The 18915-nt window shown below is 45.0% G+C and overlaps 1 protein-coding gene and 1 pseudogene across 3 annotated transcripts in view; both read left to right on the plus strand.

Annotated features, from left to right (window-relative positions):
• BICRAL (BICRA like chromatin remodeling complex associated protein) overlaps nucleotides 1-18915 on the plus strand; it is a 108301-nt gene that overhangs the window by 18320 nt on the left and 71066 nt on the right. For all 3 annotated transcript variants that reach the window (XM_045071188.1, XM_045071190.1, XM_045071189.1), the window contains one exon: nucleotides 10651-10921. The gene's annotated coding sequence lies outside the window, so the exon portion shown is untranslated. The remainder of the gene's footprint in view (nucleotides 1-10650; nucleotides 10922-18915) is intronic.
• LOC123389521 lies at nucleotides 11388-13828 on the plus strand (annotated as a pseudogene).

Here is an 18915-nt window from a genome sequence, read left to right on the forward strand (position 1 = left end):
CACTAAGCAAGGAGCCCCATGCAGGATTCAATCCCAGGACCCTGAGATCATGACCTGAGCTGAAGGCAGATGCTTAACTGACTAGGCCACCCAGGTGCCCCTAGTAGTTTAATTTTAATTTTAATTTATTTTTTAAGTAATCTCTACACCCATCATTTGGCTGGACCTCACAACCCTGAGATGAAAAGTACCCGCTCTATCTCCTGAGCCAGCCAGGCACCCCCAAAATTTAGCAGTTGAAAGCAACAAGCATTTATTACACCACAGTTATGTGGGTCAGGAACCCAGGAATAGTTTAGCTGGGAGTTTCTACCTCGGGATCTCTCAGGAGCTTGTAATCCAGCTATGCTTTGGGTTGCAGTAAACTGAGGTGTGGGCGAGGTGGGTGATGTGCTTGCACAATGGGTAAAAAGCCTCAGGGCCCCTCTGACTGCTGGCTAGAGACCTCAGTTCCTGGCCACATGGGTCTTTCCACAGACTGTCCTAGGATGGGGCAGCTGGCTTTCCCCAGACTGAGTGATCCAGAGACAGCACCTCCGAGGGAATATGCAGCCTTTATAACCTACCCTCAGATGTGGCAAACAGTCGCTTCCGCCCTGTTCTGTTAGCCACAGACCACCCTTGGTACCGCGTAGGAGAGGGGTACACAAAGGTGAGACTGCGAAGTGGTAAGGCTTCTTGGGAGTCATCTTGATTAGTCATACTCAGGACTTACCGTACTCAGTCAGACATGTATTTGGTGCCTACTTGTATGCCGGGTGTGAGGATTTCAGAGCTATGTGATGGTTCTGTCCTTGAGGAGCTCCCTGTCTAGTGTGGGGAAGCCTTACAAAACACACTGCCATGTGTCCCCTGAGCTTTTTTTCACTTCTGTGCAGCCGTCTTTCACACTACCACCGCACTTATTCTCATAAAATTCCAATCTGTTCATAGCAATCTAAAAGGCTGCTTAAACCCCTCAAATGGTACCCCTTTTTGCCTAGACAGGTGTTTTGGGGGCGGTGTTTGTTTTTTTTTTTTAATATTTTATTTATTTATTTGAGAGAGAGAGCGTGTGCGCAAAGGAGCAGTGGAAGAGGCAGAGGGAGAGGGAGAAGCAGACTCCCCACTGAGCAGGGAGTCCGAAGCGGGGTTCGATCCCAGGACCCTGATATCATGACCTGAGCCGAAGGCAGAGGCTTTAGGTGCCCAGAGGCTTTTGGGTGCCCACTGAGCCACCCAGGCACCCCCCTGCTTGTTTTTTTTTTTTTTTTTTTTAATTTTAATCACCACCACAGGAAAAAATACTTTTCTTTTTTCATTTTTTTACTTAAACGTAGACAAAATACCATCTGATTTCACTTATGTGTGGAATCTACAAAATAAAACAAATGAATAAACAAACAAAAAACAGAAACAGAACCATAAATACAGAGAACAAACCAGTGGTTGCAGAGGGGAGGAGAATGGAGGGGTGGGCAAGAAGAGTGGGAGATACCAGCTTCCAGTTATGGAAAGACTTAGTCACAGAGATGAAAGGAACAGCATAAGGAATATAGTCAATGGCATTGTAGTAATAATTATAATATATGGTGTGGTGACAGATGGCAGTTACACTTGTGGTGAGCACAGCATAACCTAGAGGGTTGTTGAATCAGTGTGTTGTATACCAAAAATTAAAGTAGCATTGTGTGTCAACTATATTGCAATAAAAATAATTATAAAAATTTTTTAAAAATTTAGTCACCACCACAGTAAGAAATACATATATACATAAATAAATATATATATTTAATTGAAGTGTAGTTGACATATGGTATTATATTAATTTCAGGTATACAACACAATGATTCAACATTGATAAACATTATGAAGTGATCACCAGGATACATCTCACTACCATCTGTCAGAGAAAGTTGTTACATATTTTTAACTATATTCCTATGCTGTACATTGTGTCCTCCTGTCATACTTATTTTATATCACAAACCAACACACGCATATATAGACATGTTTATAATGAAAACAAATTTCACAAAAAAGTTGACAGTACTTTACTACCTGTGATATGTTCAGATATTTTCTATTCTAGGCTCTTTCGTTTTTTATGAAAGCTGGTCACAATTTCATGAATTTTATAACCCATTGAATTGTGACCTACAGTGTGAAAAGGAGCAGTCTAAAGAATCACCCAGACTCCCTGCCGTGAGCTGCGGAAGCCCCACATAAAGTTCCTCTGCCCAGAGCTCTCTCCTCTCTTTCCCCACACCATTTAGAGAACTCTTAGGCATTCTTTAAAACCCGTCATTAAAGTGTATCCTCTTCACCTCTCTTCTGGCATAGAATTATAAGGCTTTCAGAGCATTTCAGCCTGCTCTGGGGCCAGTTCCCCAAGTCCACAATGCATTTTCATAAAGGCTCTCCAAATATGTTTACCAAGACATGGAGCAAATTAGCATCACGCAAATGACAGTGCTGCAAACAAGCAGGCGGGCAGCAGGCAGGTGGGGGTTGTCCCACGCAGGTTTCCTGTTGCTGGAGCCACGTGTTGCAGAAACAGGATCCCTCCCCTATGGGCCACTGTCTCGCCTGGTGCATGCAGCTCAGGTACATTTCACACTAGAACTTGCCACCCGGGTTCTTTGCTGCGATTCATTTTAGCTTTTCTGGGGTTTTCTTGTTTCGGGTTTTGGTTTTGGTTTTGTTTTGTTTTTCTACTTTTTTTCATTTGTTTGTGTTGATGGAGACAGCCTAGTGAGAAGCGGAGCTTCGGGCAGCACAGATAGAAAGGTCTTTGCACCGGCCCCAGAGAGGGGGTGGTTCCTTTCTGAAGTGGTATGGAAGGAGGGTTTTGAGGTTTTTGAATATTTGCTGCTAAGTATCTAAGAAAGAGATTTGTTTGCCCACATTTGCACTATCTTGGCAGGCTAGCAACCTGACAAAATATTTTCTGTTTTTTTGCCTCTGTGGTTTTTATTTTTGAGGGCAAGAAGAATTTACACCTTGGTTCAGTGGTGCTGAAATACAATGGCTGATTCCTTTTAACTTAAGGGTTGATGCTAATACGATTCCTAGACCCAGCCTCTTGGGAGTTGCTGATAGGCTATGCTGGGAGCCATAACCAGAAAAGGGGGAAAAAAAAAGGCAATTAAATTATTCCTTCTCCAGTATTCTCATTTCTGCATTTGTCAACGGCTGTGTAACTGCCCAAGGATATGTTGACTTGCTTCTGGTGTGTGCATATTTGGGGGAGGGAAAGTAGGGGTGAAGACAGACTGTAAACAGATAATTACTGTGGAATATGGTAAATAGTATGATAGAGGTATGTACTGCATGCATAGGGAAAGGGGGCATTTATTCCCTTCAAGCGGCAATTTTCAAATGAGGGTCACCTCCATTAGTGGATCATGAAATCCATTTACAAGGTGGCTTAACAGCCCTTCTAAAAGTGAGATAGAATAGACTGAAAGTTTGCCCCTTGAACAACATAGGGATTAGAGGCCCCAACTCCCCCACAACCTCCACTGCTTAGTCAAAAATCCATGCATAACTTGACTCCCCCAAAACTTGGCTACTCATAGTCTACTGTTGACTGGAAGCCTTCCATAACATAGAGTTGATCAACACATACTTGGTATGTCATATGTATTATATGTTGATTTTTTTAAAGATTTTATTTATTTACTTGAGAGAGAGAGAGCGAAGGAGCAGTGAAAGGGGCAGAGGGAGAGGGAGAAGCAGACTCCCTGCTGAGCAGGGAGTCCCACATGGGGCTCAATCCCAGGACCCTGAAATCATAACCTGAGCCTAAGGCAGACGCTTAACTGACTTGAGTCACCCAGGTGCCCATATGCTGTATTCATACAATAAAGTAAGCTAGGGAAAAGAAAATGTTATTAAGAAATTCATAAGGGGAGCACCTGAGTGGCTCAGTGGGTTAAAGCCTCTGCTTTCGGCTCAGGTCATGATCTCAGGGTCCTGGGATCAAGCCCCACATCCGGCTCTCTGCTCAGCAGGGAGCCTGCTTCCTCCTCTCTCTCTGCCTGCCTCTCTGCCTACTTGTGATCTCTGTCAAATAAATAAAATCTTTAAAAAAAAAAAAGGAAATTCATAAGGAAGAGAAAATACATTAACAGGGCTGTGTTATAAGAAAATCTGCATATAGGAGACCCACACACTTCGAACCCATGTTGTTCAGTGGTCAAAGGGCATCTCAAGTTGCAACCTCCATAGTAAGTTTTTAGATACTGTTTTCCAAAACCTTTGATTTTTTTTAAAAGATTTTATTTATTTATTTGCCAGAGAGAGAGGGAGGGAGAGAGAGAGCACGTGCAAGCAAGCACAGGCAGACAGAGTGGCAGCAGAGGCAGAGGGAGAAGCAGGCTCCCGGCCGAGCAAGGAGCCCGGTGTGGGACTCGATCCCAGGACACTGGGATCATGACCTGAGCCGAAGGCAGCTGCTCAACCAACTGAGCCACCCAGGCGTCCCCCAAAACCTTTGATTTAATTAGATATTTATTGCATGGTAATGTGAAATCTATTTCTTGAGAGTGAGTGAGTCTCAGACAAAGATGTCTGAAAGCCACTTGTAGGGGATAGAAGAAGGCACCCCAAGGAGGTGGCATTTGAGCTGAGTTTTGGAGAATGGTGGACTTGCCCCAGAGGAGGAAGGGCATTCCAGGCAGAGGGGAAAGCTTATTGCTCACAGCGGGCAAATTTATTCAGGAACAGGCTGTCCCCCATGATTGCACTGCAGGGTACTAGGAGAAGAGCAGTTAGAGGTGCTCCTGGGGGGCAAGTGCAGTAATTCATGGACCACTTGAAAATATAAATGCCGGCACCTCATCTCTCCCCAGAACTTCCAAGTGTCTGGGCCTTGGGAATCTATATTTTGGATAAGCTTCCCTGAGCAGTGTGGTGCTAACGAAGGTGTGACATAACCAGCTGGGTTTGCAAAAGGTGGTTTTTGCAGTAATTTAGATAAAGATTGAATGGGGAGGCCAAGCAAGAGAGAGATGAGGACCTGAAGTGAGGTGGAGAGGAGAGACTGGATTTGAGGGGGATGTTGGAGGTGGGTTGCATGGACTAAGGGAAGTCAGAGAATAAGAAGGAATCGTAGATAATCCTAAAATATTTGGGGTTGGTGACACAGAGACTAGAGGGAAGACCAAATTCAGAAGGGGAGAGGATGACTTGAGTTTGGGGTTTTGCCCTAGGACAGGGCAAGAAGAACCCATCAAGCTTTCACCATGCCCCCACGCCATCTAAACCTGCAGAGCATACGTGTCCTTTGCCCAGACTGCCCATCTCTGATCCTAATTGCCTTAGACCTGACTCCAGGTCATTTAACTCACAAGAGATTGATTCATACACCCACCTTCTAGTTGACTGGTATGATTTACAGTGAGGGGAGATAAAAACTTTGTGAGGTATAAGAGTACTTACCTCTTTGCATAGGGTGTCACCTTTATGGTCTCAGAGTACCTGGGAATGGAGGCAATCATTAAAAGACATAGGTGGGAGGGAATTGCATAGTCTGAGGGGTGTCGTATGTGGGCTGTGAAAATGCCTAATTAACTTTACTCAACTCAAATAAGAATGTGGCTCTTTTTTTTTTTTTTTAAAGATTTTATTTATTTATTCGACAGAGAGAGAGATCACAAGTAGGCAGAGAGAGAGAGGAGGAAGCAGGCTCCCTGCCGAGCAGAGAGCCCGATGTGGGACTCGATCCCAGGACCCTGAGATCATGACCTGAGCCGAAGGCAGCGGCTTAACCCGCTGAGCTACCCAGGTGCCCAAGAATGTGGCTCTTCAGTGATCAAAGTACTCGCAGAAGTTACAGTGTCTATTCTGCCTTGGGCGTGGTGGGGAAGGAGTGCTCTGTTTTGGACAGGTTAGGCATTCTGCCAGAACACCAGAGGGGCTGGGTGGGGACTTGGCAAGTGACACATCCCAGCCATGCCTTCCCGTTGCTCTGGCATGTGGTATCTTTTTTTTTTTTTAAGATTTTATTTATTTATTCGTTAGCAGAGGGAGTGGCAGGCAGAGCAGGCAGAGGGAGAAGCAGGCTCCCCAGTGAGCAGGGAGCCCAATGCAGGGCTCTATCCCAGGACTCTGGGATCATCACCTGAGCTGAGGGCAGGTACTTAACTGACTGAGCCACCCAGGCATCCCAGGCATGTGGTGTCTGAACCTGATGACTGCCCTCCCCCCTTATACTCTGTGGGGAAGCAGGCTAGATGTGTAAGACAGTAAGCCCAGTGGGAGTGCTGACTGCCTTTTTTTTTTTTTTTTTTTGCAGTTCTGTTATACTCCTTATCCTTGTACTAAAAGCTTGTGGGAGTTCAGACTTTTAAAAATCTGTCAAGGAAAATAACCAGCTTGAAATATGTCATGACAAGAATAGCCTTAGTCTCTACAAAGATGATTTAAGGTGTTTATATTCATGTATCAAATAATGTAGGCAAGGTTTTGAAAACAATTGTAAGGACTCCAATAAATTGTGTGTTTACCATTGCTTTGAAAACAATTATTTCTAATGATAGTATTAATAGTGACAACACTAAGGGTAACTATTACTGAATATTTACTATATATCCAGTTCTAAAGCAAAGATTTTGTCATACTAACGTCATTTAACTCTCCACCAACCTGAGATACAGGTATTGTTACTTTCATGTCCCAGATAAGGAAACAGAGGTGAGAGAAGTTTAAAAAATTAGACAAAGAGACCACAGGGCTAAAATCCGGAAATGACAGCTTTAACTGGTGAGAGAGAGAGAGAAAGAGAGAGAGAAAGGGGGAGAGGGAGAAAGAGAACGAGAAGGAGAGGGAGGTGGGGGGGAGGGGGAGGAAGAATTCTAAACCATTAGCCTCTTCTGCCTGTGATCCATTGGGCAATGGTTTTATGTGGTTCTAGGAGACTTACTGCACTCCCTTAATATATAGGTCTCTAGATACAGTTTGATTTCTTGTGTTCTTATGCTTCTTGCGGACTGGGCTGGTTTTCTTTTATCCCACAGGTACTGATGGTGAGCTAACTATACAGAGTACTCTGGTAGGCCCTTAGAGAATAGAAAGCCCTTATGGAGCTCCCTATCTGGGAGGGAACATAAGAGAAAGATAATTAGGTTGAATCATATGAGCTTGCCATTGGGAAATTACAAGGGACATACTAAAATAAATTACTGATGCATAACTAAAATAAGACAATATAATATTAGCTAAATACTGTGACCTTTCCTGTTTCAGGTAGCTTGCTAAATATTTTGCATGCACTAGTTCCTGAATCCTTAAAATAACTCTCAGACATGATTATAATTACCCCGTTTTATAGATGAGGAAGTTGAGGCTCTGAAGGGTGAAGTGAGTTGCCCAAAGCCACACACCTGGCTGTGTCAAAGGTGGGATCTGAACCCAGGTCAGCCTGAATACAGAGCTAGTGCACTTAAGCCCCAGAATATAAGTACTTCTAGAGGTACAAATAAAGTTATACACCTTTTTACACACATTGGCAATTTTTCCATTTTTCTTTCACACACACTATATAGAGCATTTACTAACTCATCTGGTATATTTTGGCATTTCTGTGATGGGGGCACATCTGGTCATGCGCACCACCACTTAATCTCAGCATCTGCTTTCTTCCCCTTCTGCCCTTCTGAGAATGGCCCACCAACCAAGGGGAACATATGGAGGGAAAAAACAAAAAAACAGATATATTTCAACTTGTGTTTTGTGGACATTGGACCTGTTCATTTATATGCCCAAACACATGCTAGAACATTTCAATTATAATTTAATTACTTCCTTTTTTTTTCTTCTGTATCCACTTGTCCTTCTTTCTTTCTAAGTCACACATGCAGATGGGAATCATAGGAATGACCATTTCAGTTGTACATAATTACAGGAAATATATTAAAGTTATTTGTGTACAATCAAGCCATTTTAAGAAGTTTCCTCTTAAAATTTTTGTTTCCTTTTTTTTTCTTAAAAAGTTTCCTGATATCACATTCAGATACCAAAATCCTGTTTATATAAACCACAATTTAAAATTTTATATACAAAGGCATATCCCTTATTTTAAAATGTTAGGTTTTTTTAATCACATGGGAAAAAAGTAAAGATGCTTTTGTTTTGTTATAGTATTAAGTGGTATCAGTTTTGGTGGTGTCTGGTGAATCTGAGATTCTCCCCACTGCTGTCCCAGGATTTTGTAACACCCCCCAAAATTTAAAATTAGATTTGACAGCTGGCATTCTCAAACTTGGTCGTCACAAATCAGACAGTTGTCCCGTCTGCCTATGCCACAGTACTGAACTCTGTTTATATTAAAACAGAGAGGACTGGGGCGCCTAGGTGGCTCAGTGGGTTAAAGCCTCTGCTTTCAGCTCAGGTCATGGTCTCAGGGCCCTGGGATAGAGCACTACATCGGGCTCTCTGCTCAGCAGGGAGTCTGCTTCCTCTTCTCTCTCTGCCTGCCTTTCTGCCTGCTTGTGATCTCTTTCTGTCAAATAAATAAATAAAATCTTTAAAAACAAAAACAAAAACAAAAAACAGGGAGGACTGCTTGTTCCCTAGATCCTTTTCAGGCCTTGAAGAGGTTGACTTTTAGCATCAACCTGACTTGGGCTCCCTCACCAGCCCATATTAGACTGATGACCTCAGACGAATTACTGAAACCATTGGGAGCCTCAGCTGCAAAATCAGGTTGATTAAACCTTATTCTACAGGTTTGTAGGAAGGTTCATCCAGTAATGTATATAAGCATCTAGGTGGTTAGTAGGCATTCAGGAAATGTCAGTGCTTTTCTTCTATGTGGACGTTCTTTTAAAAATCCTGCAGTGCCCTATACTCTTTATAAGTATACAAATTCAAATTTGTTTGACGATCTGTTAAAGTCAAATTTGTGTGTCTTTGGGTTTGGGGCAACTTGGGAGAATAGCATTCTGAAATCCATTAATATTTCATTGGAGCTGTGGAGCAACAGCTGTATAACTTGCTTGGTGGGTACTAATTGCAATGAATAATCCATGAACTCTTTTGAAATGTAATTCTTCAAAATGGGTATTATAATTAAATTCCAGCCAATCCAAGAGCACTTTAAAACGTGTTTAAAAATTTCCCAAGCCAATTAGAAAACTGGTTGGTCCAACTGTCAAGTGTAGAGTAATATGCTAATTTATGCAGAGACTACTGTTCCAGGAAGGCCTTGGCTGAATGTGAAGCACATTTTCTGAGAAAACACCTCGATGATACTATGTGATACTAAATCACTGAATATATTTTTAAGGCATGTCCAAATACAAAGCATACATTGTGAACCACAGAGCAGCAGTTACTAGAGCAAGATATGGTTTGTTTTTTAAAAAGATTTTCTATCTTGAGTATGACAACATTGTATGCCAACACTGACATATTTATCTTGGGCAACCCAGCATAGTTACAGTATCATTATAAAAGCAAGCAAGGTGTACTACTACTGTTTAATTCTAAGGGGATATAGAAACTAAACAATTTCACTTGAATAATTTAAATCTAGGGATAACTTGATTTAAAACTCACCAAGTATCTCGGGGACATGGGTCTGAACATTCTGTTTATCAGCAGGACCCCCACTGCTATATGTATTACAAACTAATTTAAAATAATTTTAGAACATTTTTGGAGCTTACATATGTAGTTTTTAAAAATCTAAGTCACATTCCTAACAATTCACCCTTTACCTGCCCTTGATGTTTATTTAAAAGATAACAAGACCCCCCACTCTATTTTCCTTGGCATTTACAGGAAAAGTAAATACAATTAACCTAGACACAAAGACACCCCCTCCCAATCTACCCTATCATAATTAACGTTTACATAAACACTTTGAGGGCTGGATGGTTTATGGAGAGGTCTCAACAATTTGAGATTTGTGATTCAGAATGGGTAGTAACTATATACTTACACCAAAGAGTGTTATAAGATTGGGTAGCTCCGTTTTTAAAACTGGGGATCACGTAATGAAAATTCCACAAATTTGGAATATTGGTGGTGATAAAGGATATCCAGTAAAGAGAAGGCAATAGGAATTGGATGTTTCCAGTGACTTAATCAGCTCCTCACCTTCATCCTGGCCGCTAAAGTTATGTTTTCTTTTCTTTTCTTTTTAATGCTGACTTACAGATTTCAGATAAGGTTTCACGATTCTGGAATTAAAAGAGAGGGTGTTGCAAAGGAAAGCCTAGTACATTTAAAAGTTAGAATGAATCAGTTATTTGCCAAATAACTAAGTAAAAGTGGTGTTTTACTTTTTTCAAAAGCATATGCAAAAAAGGTACTTACTGATTCTTATCAGAGTTCTAAACAAATATTTTGCTTTTTGTTTTTAACCTCCCGGCGCCCCCCATCCCCCGTAGAGCTAAAACTGGATAGAGAGAGTGTGGGCTGTGTGTGTGTGTGTGTGTGTGTGTGTGTGTGCAGGGCGCCTGCAGAGAATAGCACGCATCTTGTAGATCTTAAAAAAAAAAAAAAAAAGCCAAATAAACCTGTTTCTTGAATAAACCAATACATTTCTGAAGTTAAAAAGGATCCCGAAGGAAACAGGAATTGACAGCTTGGGAGCTTGATTTAAAAAAAAAAAATTTTTTTTTTAATTAAAAAAACCCTAATCTCCACATTTTTTGCTAGGCGAGAACCGAAGTTTGGAGGTAGACGAGCAGGCGAGCGGTTTGCCCGGGCGCAGAGCATGAAGGCCGGGCGGGCGCGGGGAGCGGGCGCCCGCCGCCCGGCGCGGGGGTGAGCGAGAGAGAGAGCGGAGCGCGTGTGGCCGGCGCCGCTCGGCCGGGAGCTCCCGCGCCCGCGCCCCGCGCCCCGCGCCCGCCGCCGCCGCCGCCGCCGCCGCCGCCCCTGGTGCGATGGCGCAGAAACCCCGTTGACAAGGCACTGCTTTTTCATGACGGTGAGTTTCCCTTTGAGTGTATTATAATTTTGTGATAAAAATTTCAAGGAGAAAAAAAAAACACACACAACCTCCTTCCTCTGCCTCTTTCCTTCGGGGAGGGGAAAAGCGAGGGAGGGGGGGGCTGGAGATCTATCTCCAGACAGACAGAAAAGAAAGAGGAGCAAATTAAACACCGAGTTGCCAAAACCAGGATATTAGGTTTCAGCCCAGAGAGCTATTGGCTAAGGCTGTGTTTTTTTTGGGGGGGGGTGGGTTTGTGGGTGGGTGATGGTGGTGGTGGGTGGATGTTTAATGGACACGGAGAAAAGGGGAATCGAGTGTTTATGCCTTTCCCAGCGCCGCCCGGGCCCCGGGAAGACCAAGTTCAGTGTCTCGGGCGGGGGCGCGGGCGGGCAGGGGGCGGCGGGGCCGGGCTGGGGGCGCCTCGGCGGGGTGGGGGCCTCGGCGCCTTTTTTTTTTTTTTTTTTCCTTTTCCGCGGATGCAAATTTCTGGAGCGGGGAGAGGGAGAGCCTGGGAAGGGGGGTGGCGTGGCGGTTGGTGGTGGGGAGGAGAGGGGAGGGAAGCCTTTTAATGACTCATTGATTGAGCCGGTTTAAAATTAGTTGTGTGCGCGAGTGTGAGTGTGTTTTCCGCCCCCCGGAGCCGCCGGGAGCCGGGAAGGAGGGAGCGGGGCTCGGCAAGGGGAGGACGGCGCGGCGAGGCCGCGAGCAGGGGGCAGGGAGGGCCAGGAGTGACGGCGGGCGAGGAAGAAAAATAAGCTTTTCCAATCTCCTCCCCTCGGTTTTCCCCCCCTCATTTCTTTTCTCTCTCGGCAGCTTTTGGGTGTGAATCGCATTTTCTTTCTTCTCGGCAAAATGGACCCCGCGTCTCGGGAGGGGGAGGGGAGAGGGTGGGGAGAGAGGCGGCGGCGGGGACCGGCTTTCTTCTTCATCCCGGCTTCCTTCTTCCCGCCGCTCGTGCGGGCGGCCGCGGCGAGAGCTCGGAGCCGGCCGCGCGTCCCAGGCGGGGCCCGGTCCGGCCCGGTGACCGGCGCGCGCCCGCCGCGGACGGGCCCTGCCCCGTCGCCTCGCCGCCTGGCCCCGAAGCTCCGCCGAGGACCCGCGGCCGGGCCGGACGAGCCCCCGCGCCGCGCCGAGGACCCGCGGCCCAGCCAGGGGCCTCTTGCCGGGCCCGCGTGGCCGGGCCGAAGAGACGAGAGGCCGTGGCGACCCTGTTTTGGCCGAGAGCGCGCGGGCCCGACGCGGTTCGCGCCCCCCGAGTCGCCCCGAATGTGGGATCTTTGGGGGGGTGCGGCTGGAAGGCGCTAAGATGGCGCTGGGCCTGGCCCTTCGCCAGGGCTGGTGGCGCAGTTGCTCCGCGGGCGCCATCTTCCCTGGCGGCTCGGGCGGCGCCCTTCGTGGACGCTTCGCCGGCCGGGGCGCGGGGAGGTCGAGGGCAACGGGGAGCTTCGCTCGGGGTGTGGGGGTGTGTAAATGGGGCCGAGGCCGCGTAGCCTTGGTCTTCCTCAGACCTCCAGACCCAAAAGGCGAGGCGGCCGGGTCCGGCGGCGTCTGGAGCCTTAGCGCTTGTGTTTGAGCAAAAAGGGGGCCGGGGGTCGGGCCTTGCAGCTGGTGGGTTCCCCCTTTGAGTCCGCGTCCCCCTCCGGTCAAAATTGGAGGGGGGGTGTTCTCGTCCTTTTTCCTAGGACTTGAAACTGGACGGCTTTGTCTTCCCAGACCTGGCAGGGGGCAGGGCACGGAGGCTTTCTTTTCATCCTCTTCCAGTTAGTTTTCAAGAGTAAAGTCAAACCAGGTCATAAAATTGCAAGAAGTCGAGGACAGTGTCCGCCTTCTGGTGACACGGTTCTCTATAGGCACCCTACCTTAGTTTTCTTTCTTTAGTTGCATTATTATAAAACAGCCCTGGGGAGACATTGATCCAGTCAAACTGTGGGAAGGTTATGGGTTCCAGTGATTTGAAACATCTTGTTGGCTTTCATCTTAATTATTCCAAATAGCAGCGACTTAGAACAGTTCGTTAGCACTCTGATCGGAAAAATTAAACTCGCTTTGAAACTCAGACTTTCTCCCTTTTCCTTTCTAAAAAAACCCCTGCACTGTTTGTGTCTGTTCTTTCCCATGAGTATAATAAGGCTTTTCAGTTCCCTGACACCCTGTTTCCTTAAAACCACCCATACAAGTATTTATCTGTTCTTAGAGCTGTATGAAGAGATGTGTGTGGGTTTTAACTGTTTTCAGTTGTTACTGAAAAGAATATTGGGAGGAGGAAACAAGTCCCTAAAACTGATCTCTTTAGGAGTCTACAGAGATGGAAAGTAAGTAGTTAACTTCTATTGGGTGAAAGTAACATAGTGGCAACAGTAGGTGTGTCCTTGCACATACAAACACAATGTATATAGTGGCTGTTTTAGGCATGGTAATAAGACCTACCGTGTTTTGAACACTGCTGCAAGTTTGTGCCTGGTGCATTATTTAACTCCTATTTATAGCAGTCCTGCAGTACTGGTTTTATTATCTGTTTATACTAGAGAAGGAACTAGTGTTCACCTAGATACACAAATTGTTCTAGGTCTTGCCATTTTATTTATTTTTTTAAAAAGATTTTATTTATTTATTTGACGGAGATCACAAGTAGGCAGGCAGGCAGAGAGAGAGGAGGAAGCAGGCTCCCTACTGAGCAGAGTGCCTGATGTGGGGTGGGGCTCCATCCCAGGACCTGAGCTGAAGGCAGAGGCTTTAACCCACTGAGCCACCCAGGCGCTCCAAGGTCTTGCCATTTTAAATGGTAAAATTGCCATTGGATTCCAAAAGCCACGTTCTTGGTTCTGCCCCTGTGGTGTCCCAAATCTGAGTTTCAGAAGCAAACTGGGGGGAGAGATTTTTAAATAAAGATTTGTTACATCATGTTTTTTCCCCATTATTTGTTAAGGCCAGTTGGGTTTGTGTGTGTGTGTATGTTTATTCAAAACATCTTTTGTGTTAGGCAGTCTCAGTTTTAAGCTGACTTTCAACTTTCCCAAGCCCCTAACTCCCAATTTTGAAATTCTGGCCCACCCAGCACCCCCTAAATCTGACGATGTGAGTCTGTTGTTCCAAAGCTCTCCAGGTGACTCCACTGTGATAGATGTGGATTGGGAATATCACTGTACTACACTGTGCTGCTGGCTCTTTTTTGAATCGGAGTGAGACTTGAAACCCATATCGTTTCAAGTTTCAAAGTTTATTGCTCATTCTCAAGTTCATTTTTCTCTGGCTGCTGTTCATCAGATTTTTTTTTCCTAAATTTTTATTTATTTGACAGATCACAAGTAGGCAGAGAGAGGAGGAAGCAGGCTCCCTGCTGAGCAGAGCGCCCCATGTGGGGCTCGATCCCAGGACCCTGAGATCATGACCTGAACCAAAGGCAGAGGCTTAACCCACTGAGCTACCCAGGCACCCCTGTTAATCAGATTATTGAAACAATTTTCTTAGAGAAAGGTTTGCCTAGTCTAAGCCTTTGAAATCTCAGTACATTTTCAAAAGTGTATCTCATTCTGCTGAGAAGTTACTAAGCACGCAGGCATCTAGGTCTAGCTGGGCCATCTAGTTTAGATAGCTGTGGAACAAGAATAGAATTGAATCTAGGATTGAGATAGAAATTGGGAATAGGGTAGAAAAGATCCTGGGGTGGGGGAAACCTAGACGTAAGTCCTTGGAAGGAAGGATTTTTTTCAGAATTTTGAATTCTGAAGGTATTTTTCGGGACCTAGGATGGTGAAATTATTCTAAATGTGAGACTCTTTCAAGAACAGAGTATGCATTTAGGACACAGAAGGTCAGGAAGAAACATCCAGAGCAGATGATGAATAACTGACCTGACCAAAATGAGAGAGAACGAAGTCAGTGATGAAATCATTAACTTTTCTGCCGCAAGAACCATATATACTTATTTTGTGTTTTCGAAGCCCTGTTGTGTTTAGTAATTGCTAGGGGGAATGGTTAAAAACTTTGATTTTTGATGCAGATGACAAAATTATATTATCTTTGCATACGTCTCCATTTTTCTTTCCTTTCACATTTGAAAATTTTTATCAGGAACACCTGTTGAATACCTGTGTGCAGTCCGATTCCAGTCCAGATTAGTAGGAGGGTGGAGGTCCCGGCTTTGACTGTCCTGTGTGCTTTTTCTCCCATCGTGTCTCTTGGTAAATGCCAGAGTAATTATATTGTTTAACTAAAATCCAGTGAAGCTTGAAAGGAGGGGAAATCTAAAATAAACCTGCTTAGACAGGAGGCGTAGCGTCTTTATTTTAAAGTAGCCTTTATTGGGGGTGCCTGGCTGGCTCAGTCGGTAGACCTCAGTCATCAAGATCATCTTGATCTTGGGGTCGTGAGTCTAAACCCCTCACTGGGTGTAGAGGTTACTTTAAAAATAAATAATTTATAAAAAATAAAATAGCCTTTGGTGGAATTCAAGACAGGTGAGCTCTCTGCCTTCATGGAATTTATGGTGTAGTGGGGAAGACAGGAAATAAGTTAAATACTGATAATCAAGATGATTACAGATTAAGAAACCTGTAAAAAGTTAGTAAGTTGGTGGTAGATCTAAAAGAGCGTGGTATGGGGAATGGATGTCTTGGCTAGTGAGAGTCAAGATGCATCCCTTTGAAGAGGTGTTATTTGAGCTGAGGCTTAAAGCTTGAGCCTGTGCTAGCCACAAGAAGCTGGGGAGACAGAGCTAGCCTGTGAACCAGTGCAAAGACCTGGAAGGCCCAGAAGGGCATGGGTGTTAGAACAGAGAGAGGTAAGAGGAGAATGGAATGAGATGGAAGTTGAGAGCGCCTCTGGGGTTTCCTGTATGAAGCTGTACAAGGAGTTTGGAGGTTTATGTTATTCAAAATGACAAGCTATTGAAGGGCTTTCATTAGGGCCTCGATGTTTTTGTTTTCAACAGTCACTGCCCCTCTGTGGAACAAGGAAGGAAGTCAGGGGAGTTAGGAGGCTATTGCTGTGGCCAGTTCAAAATTGATGGTACCTTGGGCAAATCCAGTGGCAGTGGGGATGGAGCAAAGTGGATGGCCGGCTCCAAAATTAGAAGTATTTACTTTAATGGGTTGGCTGTGGAGATAGGAAGAATCGAGGAAGCCTTCAGGGTTCTAGCCTAAGCCTTGGTGGCTGATGGTGCCATTTGCTGGTGGAGAAGACTGAAGGAAAAGGCAGGAATGGGTGAGTAATAAGAGCTCCTTGTGGAGCCTGTTACGTTTTTGAGATACTTGCAAGGCATCCAAATGGTATGTCAGCTAGGCAGTGGATATACAAATTGGACTGATAGGAGTAGACTTAAATTGTGGGAGTCACTAGCGGTACAGATGGCATGTTGTAGAACTGGTTGAGATCGTTTGTGATCCGGGAAGTCTTAACATTAAACCGTAAAACACGTCCAGTGGCTCAAGGTTGGACAAAAGAGACGGGGAAGGTTTAGCTCTGAATGTGAAAGAGTGTATTATTCTTTTCAAGAAAGAAGGAATGGGCTCTGCCAAATGCTGCTAAGAACAGTAAGGATGAAAAAGTGACCACTAAGATTTGGCAACATGGAGGTGGCTGTTTGACAAGTAATTTCTGTGGCATATGGGGTTGGAAGCCAAATTGGAATGCACTGAGAATGGGATGCAGTGAGGTGAACGGAGCCCACTTGTTGGTGAAGTCTCACTGTAAGGTGAGAAGAGCGACAGCACAGCAGAGGCTGGAGAGGGAGGTGGGGTCAAAGATATGCTTCCTTTTAAATCATGGGGAATAGAAGAGCGTTTTAAAATAGACTAATGGTGGGGGGCACCTGGGTGGCTCAGTTGGTTGAGGGGTTGCCTTCAGCTCAGGTCGTGATTCCAGGGTCCTGGGTTGAGTCCCGCATCGAGCTCCCTGCTCAGCAAAGAGCCTGCTTCTCTCTTTCCCTGTGCCTGCTGTTCTGCTTACTTGTGTTCTCTATCTCTCTGTCAAATAAATAAAATAAAATCTTTAATAAATAAATAAATAAATAGACTAATGGGAATATCTAATAGGGAGGGAGAGCCTATTACAGAGAAGAGAGAGAATACTACCAAAGGTGCAGAATTCTTGAGGTGAGAAGCTACTCAGAACACAAGAAGGTTTGCCTTTGGTGGGAGCAAGACAGCTTGAGCAGAAGAGAAGGCAGAGAACATGGGTGCTGTGCAAGGACATGTATGAATTGAGCATAGAAGACAGGGCTTTAGGTCCTGTGTTCTCAGTGAAGTCTCAGGCATGGCCAGCAGTTAAGGAAGGAGCGATGGGGATGGTTTCAGGTTAGAAGGACTCCTCGCCTTGGGCAGCAGAACTGTGAAGTCAGTCACTGGGAAACAAGGTAGGACTGTTGCTCACAGGACTGTCTGGCTGTGAGTCCAGGCTCTCGAGTCTGAATTTGAAACCAGTCCATCCAGGTAGTTGAGTGGTTTACACCAGTGACATCCACCTGTTAAAGGGAAGGCAAGAGCAGGCAGGGGATTGGTTTGACCAGAATTGGAATCCCCCCTACCCCTCAACCCTGGTGTGACAGAAGAGAGAAGATAGGGACCTGAAGGTGGGTGCAGGGGGCAATTAAAATGAGGAACCTTGGAGTGTTCGCTGGTAGGAAATCAAGAGAATGGGGGTGGGGGCCATGAGGGTAAACCATGAAGATCAGTCTTGGTTAATAAAAAAATGAGTTAATGGGTACAAAATGTCAAGGTGAACTGCTGAAAAATCCTGAAGTCAGGTAGTGGCTGCAGCCACTCCGCAGGGTGAATGGACAGAAGGCCCCCGAGCCATACACGTAAAGGTGGGAACCACGTGTATTTTACCACAATAAAAATGAGTTAGCATCAAAACATTTTGTGGCAGGTAGAGATGTTATTCGCACACTGCCTTGGACTCTTTGCAGAATACTGTATTTTCTGTAGAAGAAAGTAGCTTTAAAAATCGAATCTCAAATTCCTGGGGCTAGGGAGAGCATCGCCACTTATCATGGTCCCAATCTTGTGTATGCAGAACAGTTACCTAGAGATTCTGGAGTGGGACCATGAAACCTTATATTTTTTCTTTCCCTTTTCAGTGACTTGTTCTGGCCCTTCAGCATAGCATTTAAAACAAACCAAGCACTCAATTAACATTTGCTGACTAGTTGTCAACTGGGTTTGACAACCCAGGTAGAATAATCAAAGGGAAAGTTTTTCCAGATAGGTTGAGATCTACAGTGCCTTATTACATTCTGATCTCTATGGGTGATTTAAAAAAAAAAAAAAAAGATCACAGGCAAGGAGGGAGAAAATAAGTATTAGGGAAATGATTTTTTAAAGATTTTTATTTGTTTTGAGAGAGAGCGAGAGCATACACCTATGCAACAAGGGCAAGGAAGGGGGAAAGAATCTCAAGCAGATGAGTTCAGAGCCAGAACCTGACTTGGGGCTGGATCTCATGACCCTGAGATCATATAAACCTGAGCCAGAACCAAGAGTTAGACACTAACCGAGTGAGCCACCCAGGCGGCCCATGGAAAATCATTTTTTAAAGATTCTGGGGTGCCTGGGTGGCTCAGTGGGTTAAAGCCTCTGCCTTCAGCTCAGGTCATGATCCCAGGGTCTTGGGATGGAGCCCCGCATGGGGCTCTCTGCTCAGCGGGGAGCCTGCTTCCCCTCTCTCTCTCTGCCTACTTGTGATCTCTGTCAAATAAATAAAATATTTAAAAAGAAAAAAGATTCAAACAATACCAAGTGAAAGCGTGTAGCACTCCCCTCAACCTCCCTGTCTGCATTCTTTTCTCTGAGTGATGTCATTGACCTTTTCATAAGGTCCCCTGTTCCCAGCTCGCCTACAGAGTAACAGTAAAGTGGAATTAGAGAAAAGGAGAACAGGGTATAGATGTCTGTGGTCTCCATTGAGAAGAGAACAAGGTCATTTGTCAGGGGCAGAGGCAAAAGGCTTTGAGTTTAAGGAGAGAGGAGGAAATTTGTGGAATGTATCAG

The sequence above is a fragment of the Mustela putorius genome, unplaced genomic scaffold (assembly GCF_011764305.1).
Source record: "Mustela putorius furo isolate JIRA1106 unplaced genomic scaffold, ASM1176430v1.1 tig00003983_pilon_pilon_pilon, whole genome shotgun sequence".
Classification (NCBI taxonomy): Eukaryota; Metazoa; Chordata; class Mammalia; order Carnivora; family Mustelidae; genus Mustela; species Mustela putorius.